Raw genomic sequence first — 15,449 nt, 5'->3', positions numbered from 1 at the left:
TTTTAAGAATCTTCTGCATCCCAGTGCCCCAGACATTGCCATGGGTCCAACCAGGGCATCCACCACCCCTTCAACCTCCCCACAGGAAACGTGTGATGCTACAGGAATGTACTATGGTTTAGCTTTCCTACCCCTGCCTTCAGCTAATCCAGTCTGAAGATGGCAATGAAGGAAGGGAATGTCTTTCTGGCCCTATTGGAGCTCCTTGAATCCTGAAACACAGGTCTTGATTGCTCTCTTAATAATTAGAAGGACATACTTAGAGTGTACCTGTCTGAGATGAATGACTACACAGGACTTTAAATTTTGCTTCTGGGCCACATCTTAGTTGGATGACTTTCTTCTAGTTTTTCTAAATGGAACTCAAAATATCAGTGTCTGAATATATTGCTAGCAATATTCTGGTAAAAAAAAAAAAAGAAAAAAAAGAAAAAAAAAACAACCCCCAAAACCCCCAACAAATCAGATCTATAGTATCTTATTTTTGAGGAAGGAAAGTATTTTCTTTGTCTTTATTTTTTCCTGAGTAGCTCAAGAAAAGAGCTTACAAATATTAATTTAACTTTTTTTTTCTTTTAACCACCAAATAACAGCATTCTTATGTAAAGCATTACAACCTTATTGTCATGACCTGAGCAGCATTCAAAACTGGCAACAAGCTTAAGCTACTCCTGTGTGTTACACTTGCCTAGTGTCATGTCCTCTTTCTCAGTAGTTCTGCCGTTTGCTGAGATTAGAATGAAGATTTAAATCAAGAAATAATAACAAAGAATAGAGAGTTACCTGAGAGATTACAGAAGATTAAATGGAAAAAAAAAAAAAAAAAAAAATTCTTGCCTATAGCTTAATTGATTTGTGTGAGTTACAGCCAATGATTCAACATGAATCATCCCACAGATAAAGAATACATTTGGGACAAATTCTCTATGGTTCAGGCTAATTACTACTTTGTCTACATTACAGTAACAGCCCTCCAGAATATGGACTTCAGCAAATAGCTCAGTAACTGTAGCCAAGCTCTGATAAGGATGTTCTTGGCTCAGTACTTCAGTGTGATAATAGAAGACGTGACGGACCCCTGCTGTATATGGTCATAGTTGTATTGTGATATGGAGATGCTATGCCGAAGGATACTTCTTATGGTAAAGGCTGAAGCTTGGTGCATGTAATCATGACAAAGATTTCCAGGGCTGAAGTTCATTTTAATCCTGTACAGCAAATTAATATGTTCTTCTAGGTCTTATTTAACATGAAAAATCTAAGCAGATGTTCAAGCGCCAGCTAGAGTGGAAGGGACTTTTTTGAACTGGCACCTCTGTGGTTGTTGGGTGTTCACATCCCAGCTGGTTAAGTTAAACTTCCCTTGAAAACCCTCCCAGCACATCTTCTTCTGGTGCTTGCCCAGGGTATAGATCTGTATATTTCCAGAAAAGACTGACCTTCCTGGGAGCCCTTTGGTTTGGTATTTGGCATGTTAAAGCTAATTCAGAATGTCTCCTGATCCTCAATCCAGCAAGCTTGCACTCCCACCAGCCCCCTTTGCCACCTCTTGGCCCCATGGTCCTAAGCCAGGCTGCTCCACACCGTGTAAGCTGGAATGCTGCTGGTGAACAATTCCTTGGCGGTATCTGAAGCCCTGAGAAGTGAATCTCATGCTCATGTGTTTGAGCACTTGAACATTCAGCTCTCTGGGTACTTGTAGCCTGTTATTCTGCATTTGGTATTAGGGATTTTTGGAACATAAGGCTATTCTTCTTGCCTTTATTTCCTTGGCAGATCCCAATTTGATAATGCAGGGATGGGTAGCTTCCTTGCAATGAACGGAAAAATGCATACAAATCTTTTCTAAATCATAAATGCTTAATTGGTCACCTTGTATCAGACCCCCATATAGCAGATCACTACCATGACAGAAGGAAGGTATAAATGTTCATGTTTATATTAACCTTATAATTTAAAGATGTTGAAAGTGACCTGTTCAAGCACTTAATATTCCTTGTTAGAAATACACCAATAATCAGCTCTTAAACAGCTTCTAAAGGCTAGTATTGTAGCAGTCTTTAAGCAGCAATGCCCAGTTTACAGACTGGAAATGTGCTTTTCCTGATGCTTTTCAAAGAATCGTAGGCCTGTTCAGAAAAACATCTCTGCATGGCTGCAAGTGCTTTAGTATTTTATCATTATGTGTTCAACTGCAGTGAAATCTTTTGAATAAGAAAAATCCTTTCAATGCTATTTCCCTCTTGATAAGCTCTGGTTGTGAGAATCAGACTGAAATGTTTGCTGGGCAAGAGGAGAAGAGATTCTTCTAACCTGCAAATGAATTTCACTGGTTTTTCCTTGCTGATGGGTATCAGGTTAGAAGTATAACTTCTGGAAAAGCACTTGCAGCTCGTTGTAGCCAGCTATTTCATTGCTGCTAATCAGATTTGTAAAGTACCATCCTGATGTTTATCTGCTCCAGGTGAAAAGCATTGCTGCGGCACACAGGAGGTAGTTGCTAAGCAACTGCCTTCAATTAAAACATCTTCTTAGATATCTGCAGCATATGAGAAATTAGGTTTAACTCCTCAGGAGCTCAAACAAGAGCAACCTCTGAACCTAGCAGATAGTACTAGAGATCCCTCCTCCTTTACATCAGTGGTTGCTGTCACTTCACCTATAATATAAAGCTTGAGAATTCTATTTTATTTCTCTCCAAGTTAGTGCTCTGACTCCTGCACATGCTTGTCATTAAATGTTTTCAGTTGCAGGCATCTTGTTAACATCAGACAACTCTGAGGTGGAAGGGAGGCTTGAACAAAACTCTGACCTCAGGATTTTTTGACTTCTGGCCTGGGAAGCATAGAAATGCGAAAGACTCAACCTTATCCTCCGCACAGATTTCAGATCTAAGTGCTGGAAGAGTCCTCATTTATACTTCTCATGAATTGATGAATTATCAAAATGGAATTAAGTCTAGATTTTGAAAGGATTTTGCCACCTCTGTCCATCACCACTGCCTGCCTCTGCTCCATCTTCCCTGGTCTGTGATGGTCATAGCTTGTCCCTTCTTTCTACTCCAAAGGACTCCAGCATGGACTGAAGATTGTCATGCTCTATGTGATGCACACCTTCACATAAAAGATTGCAAACGCAGCCTTTGCTTCCCAAGTGCCACAGACTCCTCAAGTTTCCTCCAAAAAGCAACAGGAAGATGTTTATTAGGAAGCGCTATCACTTTTAGTGTGCTTTTCTTTTTAAGTCTCCCTACAGCTGGTGTAGAAATATGAGGGGATTTCTTTTACAAAATAGAAATATGTGCTATCAATTTTGTAATTTCGTAAATGCCTCTGCTGATTTATTGTTTATGAAAATAAAAAAATCCAATGCAAACAAACAGATGGAGAGCACTTAGGAAGGTAAAGCGCTGCTGAAGGTTGAGAAGGGACTAGAAATACAAGAATGAGAGGCCTTTTGCATTGAGAAGTTCAGTAATGTTAACCCCTGAAAATCCTGTTTTCTGATCTCCAATGTGCTCAAATACCTTTGTGGAAAACTAATAGGATCTGAGTGCTTTTTCTTGTATCCTGTGAAAAATCACACCCGAGCTATTTTCAGGCAGGGCCATGGCTCTGATGTAGATGTTTTACAGTATATGTGCCCTCGGAGTCTATCTCAAGCATTTTGTTTAGGACCTCTGTAGCTTTTGGAGAAGCCCAGACAAAACCAGAGTATTCTACTGCTTTTTTGAAACAATCTCCTAATGACTTCCCTGGATGAAAGGGAGCTTCTTGAAGGTGGGTTTGGAAGCTTGGAAGTATTGGAAGAAGTAGATAATATTGAGAGCTTCCATATGCTGGATTTTAGAAGTCAATACTAGGAAGCATAAATACAGAAAAGCAGCAAACATCTGTTTCATTATATTTTCACAAGGTCGAGTGCCTTCACTCTTTCCTCTCTGTTGGAACTCCTAATGCTTGGCATCCTCCAGCACCTCAGATTACATAACAGAAATAACTTGAATACTGAATAGCAGCAGAAATTTATCATAAGGTGTGAAGTAACTAAATCCTAGCTTTTTAAATGAAAGAACTTTGTATACCTTTTGTGCTCTCCTATTACTTTTTTTTCCCTTGCTATTCACAAAAGAAAAAGGTCCACATGGTTGCTCAGCTGCTGCACAGTATATCCCACAATTTGCAATTATATTCAATTTTTATACAGAAAATTAGATAGGTGGGGTTTGGTGGGTATACTTGCTCTGAAACCTGCAATGTTCTGTGATTTTTTTTTTTTTTTTCCTTCAGGATTCATATAGCTATAGCTAATGTGCTAAAACCACAATTGAATAGTTTTGTAATTTGAGACTAATCTGTAGGCATCTTTTTAATGGGATTGTAAATTATATGCACTTTACAAAGTGACTACAGTAGACTGAGCAATTGTGTTAATGACTTTTATCAAGAGATTAAATAGGAAGGCAGGGTGTAGAAGATTAGATTATTTCACCTGTGAGATTGCCAGGGGAACATCTTTATGACTTGTCTAATTAGCTTGGTACCATTTTATAGTGGTCCCCAGCAGTGCTACAGAAGTTAGAGGAATTTCTGCTGTGATCCCCCTCTTAAGTTGTACTGTGGCTGTTTCCAACTGTGTTGGGCTGAAATGCTGGGGCATAAACAATCTCTTTTTGAAGGAGTTTAAAAAAATCTCTTGTCAAGGTGCTCTATTTATATGAAGTCTCATACAAATGGTGACCGTTCTGCCAGCATGGGGTCCCTGCCTTGATATATCTGCTATCCAGTTTGCATACAGCCAGATGAATGCTGAAGACAATTAAAAAGAGAAAAAAAAAATCTCTGGAAAATTGAACTGTTGAGTTTTGTGAAAGGTTGCTAGTTGGAATTGCTGGCTCACGAAAGAACAGTAGCTGATGAGGAGCACATGTTGGCTCCCTGGCTTACAGCTCAGCTCTGCAAGGTGATAATGAAACATGGATTTTAAAGATGCTCCTATCTCAATCCTAAAATGTTTTCGGTGTTGGAATCCAAGCGAGGACCATGGTGTTAGCTTTACCCTGGGAAGCTCTTTTGCTAATATCCCTAGTGATTTAATTGGACTGTTCATGTGTCCTAGTGTAATTATGCCCATCCTTAAAACAGATATGATGCAGATTTACTTCTTGGGAGTGCTCAGGAAGCTTTACAGAAGTTAGATCTACACAGAAAAATGCAAAACTTTTGTAACTGCCTAACTTCTGGGATGTCATGTCTGGGATGGATGACGAGGGACAATGTCTAGGCTGGATGCAGGGTGCACTCCTGCAGGACGGCTTTGCCTTCTGAGGACTATTTCTGTGTTTCTTCACTTGTAATGATCTTCATGGATGAGTAGTTGCTGGACTCTAAATATAAAATATTTTCCACTTGTATTAGAAAATATAGTACTGTATGGTCAAGAGATGTTGGGGATGGAAAGAAAGGTAGTGCGGAGATGGAGACTGACATAATTTATGCTTACTATCTCTAACAAGCACAGCTCAGCTGGCACATTAATAAGCAGGTTGCTGGTTTCTTGGTGTGCTTGCATACTTACAAGCATGAGAATGAGTGAGTATATTCATTATTATCAGCATAGAAAAGCCATTTCTCATGTTGAAGACAAGCACAATAACATTTGTTGGAAATTACAATATACGTAAAGATTAACACCCCAATCAAATTGCTTGGTATGTAGTTCATCGTAACAGAGAAAACGGTTTTCGTGAATGCACATATTCTTCCATGAACCTAAAATCATTAGATGTGGCGGGACTTCTCTAGGGTCCTCAAACAGAGATTTCCTGTGGCTCTCAGCTGTGCTGGCACCTCTGACTTGTATGCCTCACAAGAGACATGACCATGTTGGTGATAATGTCTCAAACCACTGAAAATTGGAGCAAAGCATGGTGGCCTGTGCATTCAGGCTGGCTGGGAACTGGTGGCACCTTTTGGGAGCCAACTCTGCTCCTTGATGTTGTGGCCAAGGACAAAGGTGCTGTATAAACATCAGCTACATGGCATAGAAGGGCTTAATAAGCCATGCCATGCTGGATCCATTCTCCTTGGCAGCCTCCTCCATGCAGTCCCATCTGCACTTATCATGGCCTGGAGCTACTTAATGTTTCTGCCTCACCTCTGTCCTCAGCACCCTGGTACCTGCCCAGGGATTGGTATGCTCATGTGTGTACTGTTGGAGTCCGACACTGGCATTAAACCCTACAGGTGCATTGTCCAAACAAAGGCAGACCCTGTGAAGTTGATGGCTTGGGAACCATTTTGTAAGTACTGCTGCAGTGCAATATAATAGATAATTTTTCATGCTTTCCAAAAAGCAGCTCCTTTGGTTTGAGACCAGATACATACTGCTGGCCTAAATGGGCCTTTCAGAAATGCAAGAAGTGTAGAAAAGCATTTCTGTAATAGAGGTGCGGATATTTTTATTTTTATTTTTTTTTACGGTAACTTTCTGATTCTTAAAATAGCTCATCAGTCTTCTTTTGTGAAAATTAGTAGACAATACCTCATGCTGAAAAGCTGAAAATTAGATTAATATATTTCTTTTCAGTTTTAAGAGTCCTCTGTTGTTGCCATTAGAAGTAATATGCTCATGAGCTATAAAAAGAGCTGCCTACTTTTTTTCTGGGGGTGAAAAATCTCCACTGGGAGTTCAGAAGATGGATCTGTCATGTCAAATTTTCACCCTGTCTGCCCCTTCCTGGCATGTTGAAATTCACACTGGCTTGGTTGCAATCTCATCATATTTTTCTCAAAATTAAGCTGGATAAAACTGTAATCTGCAATGAAAACCTTAGAGGGAGATGGAAGATGTGGGTTTCTTCCAGCAGGGTGGGTTGGGTGCAGATTTGTGTTCTTGGGAAAGTAACCCTTAGACCAAAACACTGGTGTCTTTTAGCAGACATAATTCTGCAGCCCTTCAGAGAAAGGGTAAAGTAACAGTAAAGATGAAGAAACTTGGACTGTTGGTAACGCTTAAGGATGGACTGGTGTCTTCTTCACAAAAACATTCTCCTACCATTCCCCATGTAATTTGACTAATGCTGTTCTCTCTGAAATGCAGCTTTTGTGCCATAAAATAAAATACAACAGTAGGGTTGCCTTTTCCTTTCATTTTTTCAAAGACTAAAATACCATTTCACATAACTCAGTACTGAGTTAGAAAGCTTCATTTCTTCTGAAACATACTGTTGTTAGGCTTTGCTGCCCTCTTGGCAGTGGGTGGTCAGCCCTGGTAGGCTCTTCCCTGTAGCCTCCATGGCTCTTCCAGCACTGGACATGCTCCATTGTGGCTGCCTTTGCTGTCCACAGCTTTCAGGGAAGGCCAGTTGCTCTAACAGTGTGTGTGGTGGTATTTGGCACATCAAAATTGTTGAGTTTCATTCCAAATGGAAACTTGCTTTTGAAAGAAAAACAAATCAGTGTTTCCTACAGCATGCTGGTTGCTGTCTTCACCAGCTCTAGCTCTCTAGTAGGCTGTCGCTGTAGTAAAGGCAACATGTAAGGGACAACATGGAACACATTCTCCGCTTTGTTCAAGCTGTGGTGATTTACACCAGGTTTTGCACTGTTACATCAGGTGCCATACAAATGGTATTAAAATCCTAGATACAGTTATAGCACCTCCTGATCCCATGCCCCATTTAGGGCCTGCTGCCACTTACAGGGTAACTGTTATATCTGAGTTCAAAATTTTCTGTATTTCAGTAAGAAATTGGCTTTCTTGCCACAGACTTGGATTCCTCTGGGTTGAGGGGAGGGGGGAAGAGGAAGGGTGTCCCTTGGACTATAATCTATGAAACACCTCTTTGCCAAGTCTCCTATAGCACTTGTGTTCCAGACCTTTCCTACAGGGTTCAGACTGGCTGTATTTTCAGAAGCACTTTGGCGGCAGCAGCAGAGATGCCAAGATGTCAATAGGCTTCATTCTCTCTAGTTGGTTTCCTTGGCAAAAGTTAAAAGCTTGTGTATTTTGAGGCAGAAGTGGTACTGTTTAAAGCCCTGACCACAGTGACAGCATCAGAAAGAAGAGGCTTTTTAAAAGTAATCCAAGATTTTTGAAATGGTATTCATCCTTGTGCAAGGTTTCCAGAGCTGCTGTAACTATGAAATAATGCTCTGTAGCCATAGTGCGATAGATTACTCTTCCTGAGGGCAGTGTTGAAGGAAGGAAAAGAAAACAATTTATTGATGTCACAGAAAGTGGAGAAGATCTCAACAGGTCATCCTGTAAGTGCTCCCGTCCCCTGGGAGATATCACCATTGATATGCATTTCCCTTCTGGCCATTTACACCCACTTATGAGAGAAATTAATACATCAGCTGTCCTGGGCTTCCTTATGTAGCCAAAACCATAGCAAAAGGATTAGGCACAAGCTCAGTTCAAATATACGAAGGCCAAGACTTTCTGGTTTTGTTCCTTATGCTCGGCTTACACTTAGTCAATGAAATTTTGCATTGATTCCTATCTTGGTTAAAATGATGAGTAAGTAGAGAGCAATGTCATGATTTACAAGATTGGGAAGAGAAACAATTAGATATTATGTCCGTAGGGTATAAAAATGGAGGAAGGGCTTTACATGAAGAAAATAAAAATATTTCTAATTCATCTATTTAGTGATGAAAGTGTCCTGTGAAATAGGAGGCATATGCATCCCATGGGAATTTCAAACACTAATGAGTAAAACTCTGAGAAACAATGCAGTGAGGAATTTACCTTTGGCAGAACAGTAAACCCGCTGCTCTAACAAAGCTTTTCTTTCTCTGCCTTGTTAGCTTTTCAGTGAAAGAACAAAGGGATATACCTACAACCCAGCAATGGGTTCCAGCTTCTGAAACCCAAGCTAGGCCCAAGTGGGAGGTGGGGCTGTGCTGCTGCTGGATTAGCAGGCAGGACTGGTGTGGGTTACTCAGCTGCCAGTTGTGCAGGCGCACCATGTGCTGAACAGCACAGGGTGCAAAAGGCAGGCAGCAATCCAGAAACTATCAGAAGTGCTGAGAAATTTGTGCTGCCCCTTCCCCGTCCCCCCCGCCTTTTTTTTTTTTTTTTGATTCTCTCTGTGAGACGGTTTGGATGGGGCTTTGAGAAACCTGGTCTAGTGGAAGGTGTCCCTGCCATGGCAGGAAGCTTGTGACTACATGATCCTTAAGTTGCCTTCCAACACAAACTCTGATTCTATTGCAGTGTTACAGGAACTGATTCAAATGATCCCAAAAGTGCACCCCTAGCTCCATCTTGAACTCCCATGGAAACCTTAGGAGTTAATCTGAAAGCAGTTCAAACCAGCACAGAGCACTTTGTTGAGAAGTTGCTTAGCCAGAAGGGACTTCTGAGTGCTAGTGTTTTAGATGATGCTGCACTGCCGTGTGTGTGGGGACCTACAGCAGATGTATACGTATAGATATGCACTATATGTGAAGGATGGGGATAAAAAACAATGGTACAATGATAAAAAAGTATAAAATGGTACAACAGATTTCTAAACACTCCAAACTGAGCAAGAAAGAAGCCGCAAAAGACTTGTCAATAGAGTTGCATTGTAAGGAGTACCTTAGGGGACTTCTGCAAAATTAGACCGTATTCTGTGAATATGTGAGATATTAGCTAGTGAACTTACAAGAAACTTGGTTTTGGAAAAAAAATCCCTGAGGCTTGGCCTGTGCTGAAGAACAGTAGAAAGCAATGTAGTCCTTCTTGGAGAAAAACCTAAATTGTAGCAATTGGGCTCTACAAGCATAATTTTGATTTTCAATAAGCTAAGAAAATGCATATTAAATGAAGTATCTCTTAAGTATTCAGAATAATGGAAACATGACCAGTAAACTGTGGGAGTTAATTACCTAATGGCTACTGTGCTCCATTTATCAGCTAGATCCTCAGAAACCTTGCTGCAGCATCAGTGCATGCTTGTTTGCGCTGAACAGCCAAGCTGCTTAATGCTCACCCCAGTGGCACTCTGATTAGTGGCAGCCTTTTTCCACCCTGAAATGCTTTAGAGATGCTTGCCCTTTGTTTCTGCCTCTTGGCCTAATGTTCTGTTCAGTGTGAGACACTCTTTCCTTGAGCAGTCCTTGGGTTTTGATTGACACCTCCTTTGGTGTGTTTGGAAAGACAAGTGCATGGACAAAGCCTGCACACACATTCTGTGCTCACCAGGAGAAAACTTTGTAATCAGAGGGTCTGTGGTCCCCCTACAGTGAAGGTGAACCATGGAAGGGAAATACAAACAGCATTTGATGGAAGAGCAATGGAAGAGCCTGTAGCTGTTTGCTGTTAATTTGTAGTTAATAACCACATTTTATTATTTTACTTAATCAAGATCAGAGCCTTAATGCAGAAGCAAAAAATAAGAGCTGTTCCCTTCCTTGAAGATATCATGACCCAAATGGGCTAGGTGCAAACAAGAAAGGAGGTGGAAAGACCTATGGTGCCATCAGAGATCAGTGGCAGGCTAGAATACAGGTTCCAACCTGAATGTCCATGCTGTGTCTCCCTGGTTTAATGAGACTAATTCATATTTTGTTTCCGATTTGTATTTTGTTTCTGAATCTGAATGTGAAACTTGTTTAAGTAGGTTTAGGTAACTCTATGGATGGCATAATTTTTGTAAAGTTACCTGACAAATTGCTCTGACAGCTGTGGATTGTGAAGTCCCTGTAGTTATGTTAATCTTCTGCAGTTCATGTACTTTTCTTGAACATTCATAGCTGAAGTGTTGAAGGTCCCTGTTGGGTTGCCAGAGCAAATAAAATAGGATCTTTCCCCTCCCAGCATACAAAAGCCACTATCAACCAATGTGTCTTTCTGTTCCAAAATATGAAGTTGTTACCATCAGAGATTTAATTATCAACTTTATGGAATGCTCAGTGTATTTGGGGCATAGCATTAGCTTTTAAGTTCCAGCCCCTGAAATGAGATGCTGAATGTTCTACACATCCCTGAGATGAGAATTAATGCAGATGGTTTCATGTCTGCCCATAACTGGGCTCCTTGTACCTCTGATGTACCACCATGCCAGGCACACAGATGTCACTGGAGATGTTCCTTTGGGAACAGCCCGCACTGTTGACTACTGAGAGAGAATGGGAGCTTTAGAGGGCTGCTCAAGTAATCCGGTATATTTCCCACTGGAGCAGCACCTCCATGCCAGTATGATGGGTGCCTGAAGTAGTAGTGAGTAAAAGCCTTCACTGCAAAGGATCCTGAACTTTCTATCCTCTTTAGACGCATTGTATCTTGTTAAAAGGCTTAATTAACACACTGCTTGACAGGTCTTGTCAGACTGAAATGAGGACTCTACCTCATTTAATACATGGGCCATGGTTTTCCCAGGGAGAGCTGGGCAAAACATAAATGAAAATTAATAAAATTAATATGAAAAAATATAAAATTAATAAACCCCAAGATGTTTCCTGGCCACACAAAGAGTGTGTGAGGGAATTATTTGTTAAATAGGAAACAAATTCTTAAATATATGGGTAACAGCAGACAAGGGTGGAAGCAGCTCAGAACAGCATTGACAATGGACTGTTTTCAGTAACAACAAGCAGTTGGGATGTTTAGAAAGCAGCTGAGGCTGCTGCTTCTGTGCTGGAATATCAACTACACATGGATCAGAGCTGGTCCTAAAGGTCATTAAGCACTGCATGCACTGTCCCCAGATGGGCATGGCAGACTAGGTGAGGTGAGCACCAGCAGGGAGAGCTTCGTTATCTTGTATTCAGCTCTGATCACCACAGGATTGGAAAATGGCAGGAGGTGAGAAACTTAAAGCCCATAAATTGGCTTCCTAATAGGTGACAGAAAGAGGCATCAGGTGGCTTTGATCAGAGGATGGACCCTGCACAGCTTCTGGCCTTCATGGCAGAAGGCACTGCAGTGTTTCTGGCTTCAGACTGCCTTCAGCTGTGCTTGTCCTAGCCATGACATCACTTCAGAAGTGGTGCTGGGAAAGGAATGATTGGGTTTGCACATGCTTGTGTCAGTGCAACACAGAGAAGAACTCATACATTTGTCTTTAAATGCAGTGGCTCTGTAATGATAAGATGGACTAACATGTTCACTGGCAGCTGTGAAAGCTCTAGTGATCCATATTGAAATTCTCATATTAAAGCTTTTGGCTCTAGCTCCCTCCCTGCACAGCACTGGCAGACTGATGAGACATAGTTCTTCAAGGCAGCATTTGGGCTGTGCTCTTCCCTCCTGCATCTTGCCCAGGTGCTGTCAGGCAGTGCTCATGCTCCAGCTCTTTTCCAGTCTCCTCCCTGTGCTCACTAGCACCTCGCAGCCAAAAATGAAGGGTGCATCCTGCTCTGATGGAGCAAAAGCAGCCATGCCACTCTAACATAGGGTTTCTCTGGCCACTGTGGCCTTTCTGTGTCAGGAAGATCTCAAATTGGCATCATGGTGTTTCATCAAGTGACTTGGAAGTAAGGAGAGGAAAAAATGCACATGATTGGAAGTTTTTCGACATAAGAGAAAACCACCATTCAACAAAATTTCAATTGAAATTTGGAAGAGCACCAATGAAAGAGAGAACTACCCAAAGCAGCTGAGGGGAACCTTTTTTACTACGATCTTTGGGCTGTGGTTCTACTGAAATCAGAGCTTTCTCTTCCTGTCTCCATTCTCTGACCTCTTGGGAAGCACTATTGTTATTCAGCAGCAAGAGACAGACCTCTTAGGCAGAGGTACTCGAACAATAACAAGCATGTCCAAAAAGGATTTTGAAAATTAATTTTTAATATGTGGCCACTGCCCTGATTTCTCTGTGCTAGTCTAAGCCCACGGGTTTAAATATCCCCACAGACCTGAAAGGATACTTTTGGGTATAGCAACAAAAGAGGAATCATTGCCTGCTACTGGAGGTAAATATTTATCTAGGTGTGGTTTAATGTCTGCAGATTTCTTTCGTTAGAATTTGTAGTAATAACTGGTTTTTAAGACAGACTTCTTCAAAGGGAATTTAGAGACCAGTGTGTTTAGTTTGTCTTAGATTTCTGCTCCTCTGCCTACCTCGATGACCCTGTATCTGCTGGCATCATCATTGTGGCTGGTCAAACAAGAGGTGACATTTCAGTGCAAGCCCAGACATGAACCACGCAAAGTCTGCAGAGATCTCTGGGTCCCTCAGTTAAAAAAAAAGACCCTGAAAACTGCTGAAGACAGCTGGGTGAGGTTGCTAAATCTATGCTCTGTGTGTATGTGCTGGCCATGCACACATAGAACCTGCCCTTGGTCTGCATGGAGCCAAACAGCTGATTTGCAGCAGAAAAAGGCAGAGGGACCTAAAATCTTTTTTCTCTAAATGCTGACAGCAAAGCCAAGCAGGCTTTTATAATGTGCGTGCTGCACTGTGCAGCTCAAGACAGGTCTTTTACATAGGCTTCTCCCTGGTGAGACTCTACAGATTTGGGCCCCTTGATCTCTTCTGTCCCACAAGGTTACAGGGTTTCCTGACAATAGTTAGGTCATCACAATAGTTTCCTGAAAGTACAGATATACAGGCTGAAAAATAATTAATGCATAAGTAGAATGCACCCATTAAAGACTAGAAAAGCACGTTAGTTTGCTTTTAACACCATTTTTGCACTTCAAGCTTTCATTGTTGGCTTTTTTTTTTTTTTCCTTAGGTACCTATATGTGTCTGTAGCTACCTGATTGCTATTAATGTCTGTATTTGAAGTATATGAAGTAGGAAAACAAAAACTGTAGTAAATTTTACAGTATGTTTACATTATAACTGGTTTTGTAAAGGCATTGTAATTCATCATGTGTCCAGCAGAAGTATGGATCCCTTCCAATTTAATTTTCTGAAGTTGGAGCTTGCAGCTGGGTCACTCCTGGTGTAGTCCTGGGAGATGCATCTCCTAAGCCTGTGGGTTGGAAGAGCAGCATCGCAGCTGTCACTGCCACCCATCAGTTACTGCGTTGGGGGCTGAGGGCTGAGCATTTGAATCACTTTCTGTGGGTGCAGCAGCATAGCTAGCTTCATAAATTTTGTTGCAAGGAGCAATAATCAATACTTCATGGTTAATGACGCAAAACTGAAATTAGTATAGATTTTATGTCTCCTTCTCTCCTCAGTTATGCAAACATTGCTATGCCCCTTCTGTAGCTGCCTTATATTAGACCTTTTATAAAACTGTCCGGTGATGTTTAATTGAAAGACTGAATAGTCAAAAATGTCACAACCAATTTTAGTGTGTTTACTTTCTGTTGTTGTTGTTCAGTCTTCACCCTGAGGTTAATAGAAAATGATGTCAAACACAAGAAATGATTTATGTAAGTCATGCAGGTTTTGTCACCCTGAGTTATATATAAAGTCAATTGCAAATTGTTTTCAAATCTTAAATTACCATACACAGGTCTGGAGTAAGCTGAAAAAATGACCAGCCGAATAATGAGAGAAGAAAAAGTTATTTTCTAAAATAAACTGTGCTTCAAAGAAAACAATTTTGAAAGGTGCTTGGTTTTAATATGCGGGAAGAAGATGCTCCCCAGAGCAGGTAATAAAAAAAGGAAAGCAAAAATAAAAAGAAGTTTCAGGAGTGGATCATTTCCAATGGCTGATGAGCAGTAGGCAGTAGCCAGGCCTCCCAGATCATGTGCAGTACTTTATCAGCTGCAGTGTGTCCACAAAATGGTGCTGCGATGGAGACCGAGAGGAGCAAAGACTGTGGAGAACTCTAACTTGTCATTTTGACAAATCTAGTTTATACATAAAATATATTTTGCAGTAATAGTCCTTCCAAGGCTGGGAGGAAATGAAAGCTGTATTAGGAATAAATCAGCTACCAACTGTGATCTTGTTTCATGTCAAACAGGGCTGAATCCTGTACAGGATTAAAAAGCGCCACGTAAAATTTCTCTGTTTCACAAAGTCGGCTTTAATTGAGAAAGCAGAAAGGAGAGCTAGCAGAAGGGAGATCTGTTGTGCTCCTGGAGGCAGCAGCAGTTTTACTGGAAACAAAAATCTTTGATTTATCCCCTGGTCAGATAAGATATAAAAGAGGAGAATATCCTTGTTTTGCTTTTCTAATGTTAGCTTTTCTGGAAATCCTGTATCTGTACACAGCGTAGGTATTAAGTAAATTATCCTCCTTCCTTACTCTCAGTAGCTTTTGCTTTTGCATGTGATTCCCAACTTAATGAGCTGTAAGAAGTGAGTTAACATCTTTGTGTTTTGCATAGACTTCTCATCTTTCAGTCTCGCTTAATTATCAAACAGTTGATTCATAAACACAAGCCTGAAGGCACATCCTTGCATCTTGAGGTGGTGATGCTCTTTGTATTGCATCATAGGGATGCACTCTGGAGGATTCAGTGTTTGCTTGTCAGCCCAGCTTTAGGGAGACCAAGCATGTTTGCTCTGCAAATGCATGTCCCACCCATGCCGGGGCACTCTGTGG

The sequence above is a fragment of the Psittacula echo genome (assembly GCF_963264785.1).
Source record: "Psittacula echo genome assembly, chromosome: 7".
In the NCBI taxonomy this organism is placed as follows: Eukaryota; Metazoa; Chordata; class Aves; order Psittaciformes; family Psittacidae; genus Psittacula; species Psittacula echo.
The sequence above is the reverse complement of the archived record's forward strand: the minus strand, read 5'-3'. Positions refer to the sequence as shown.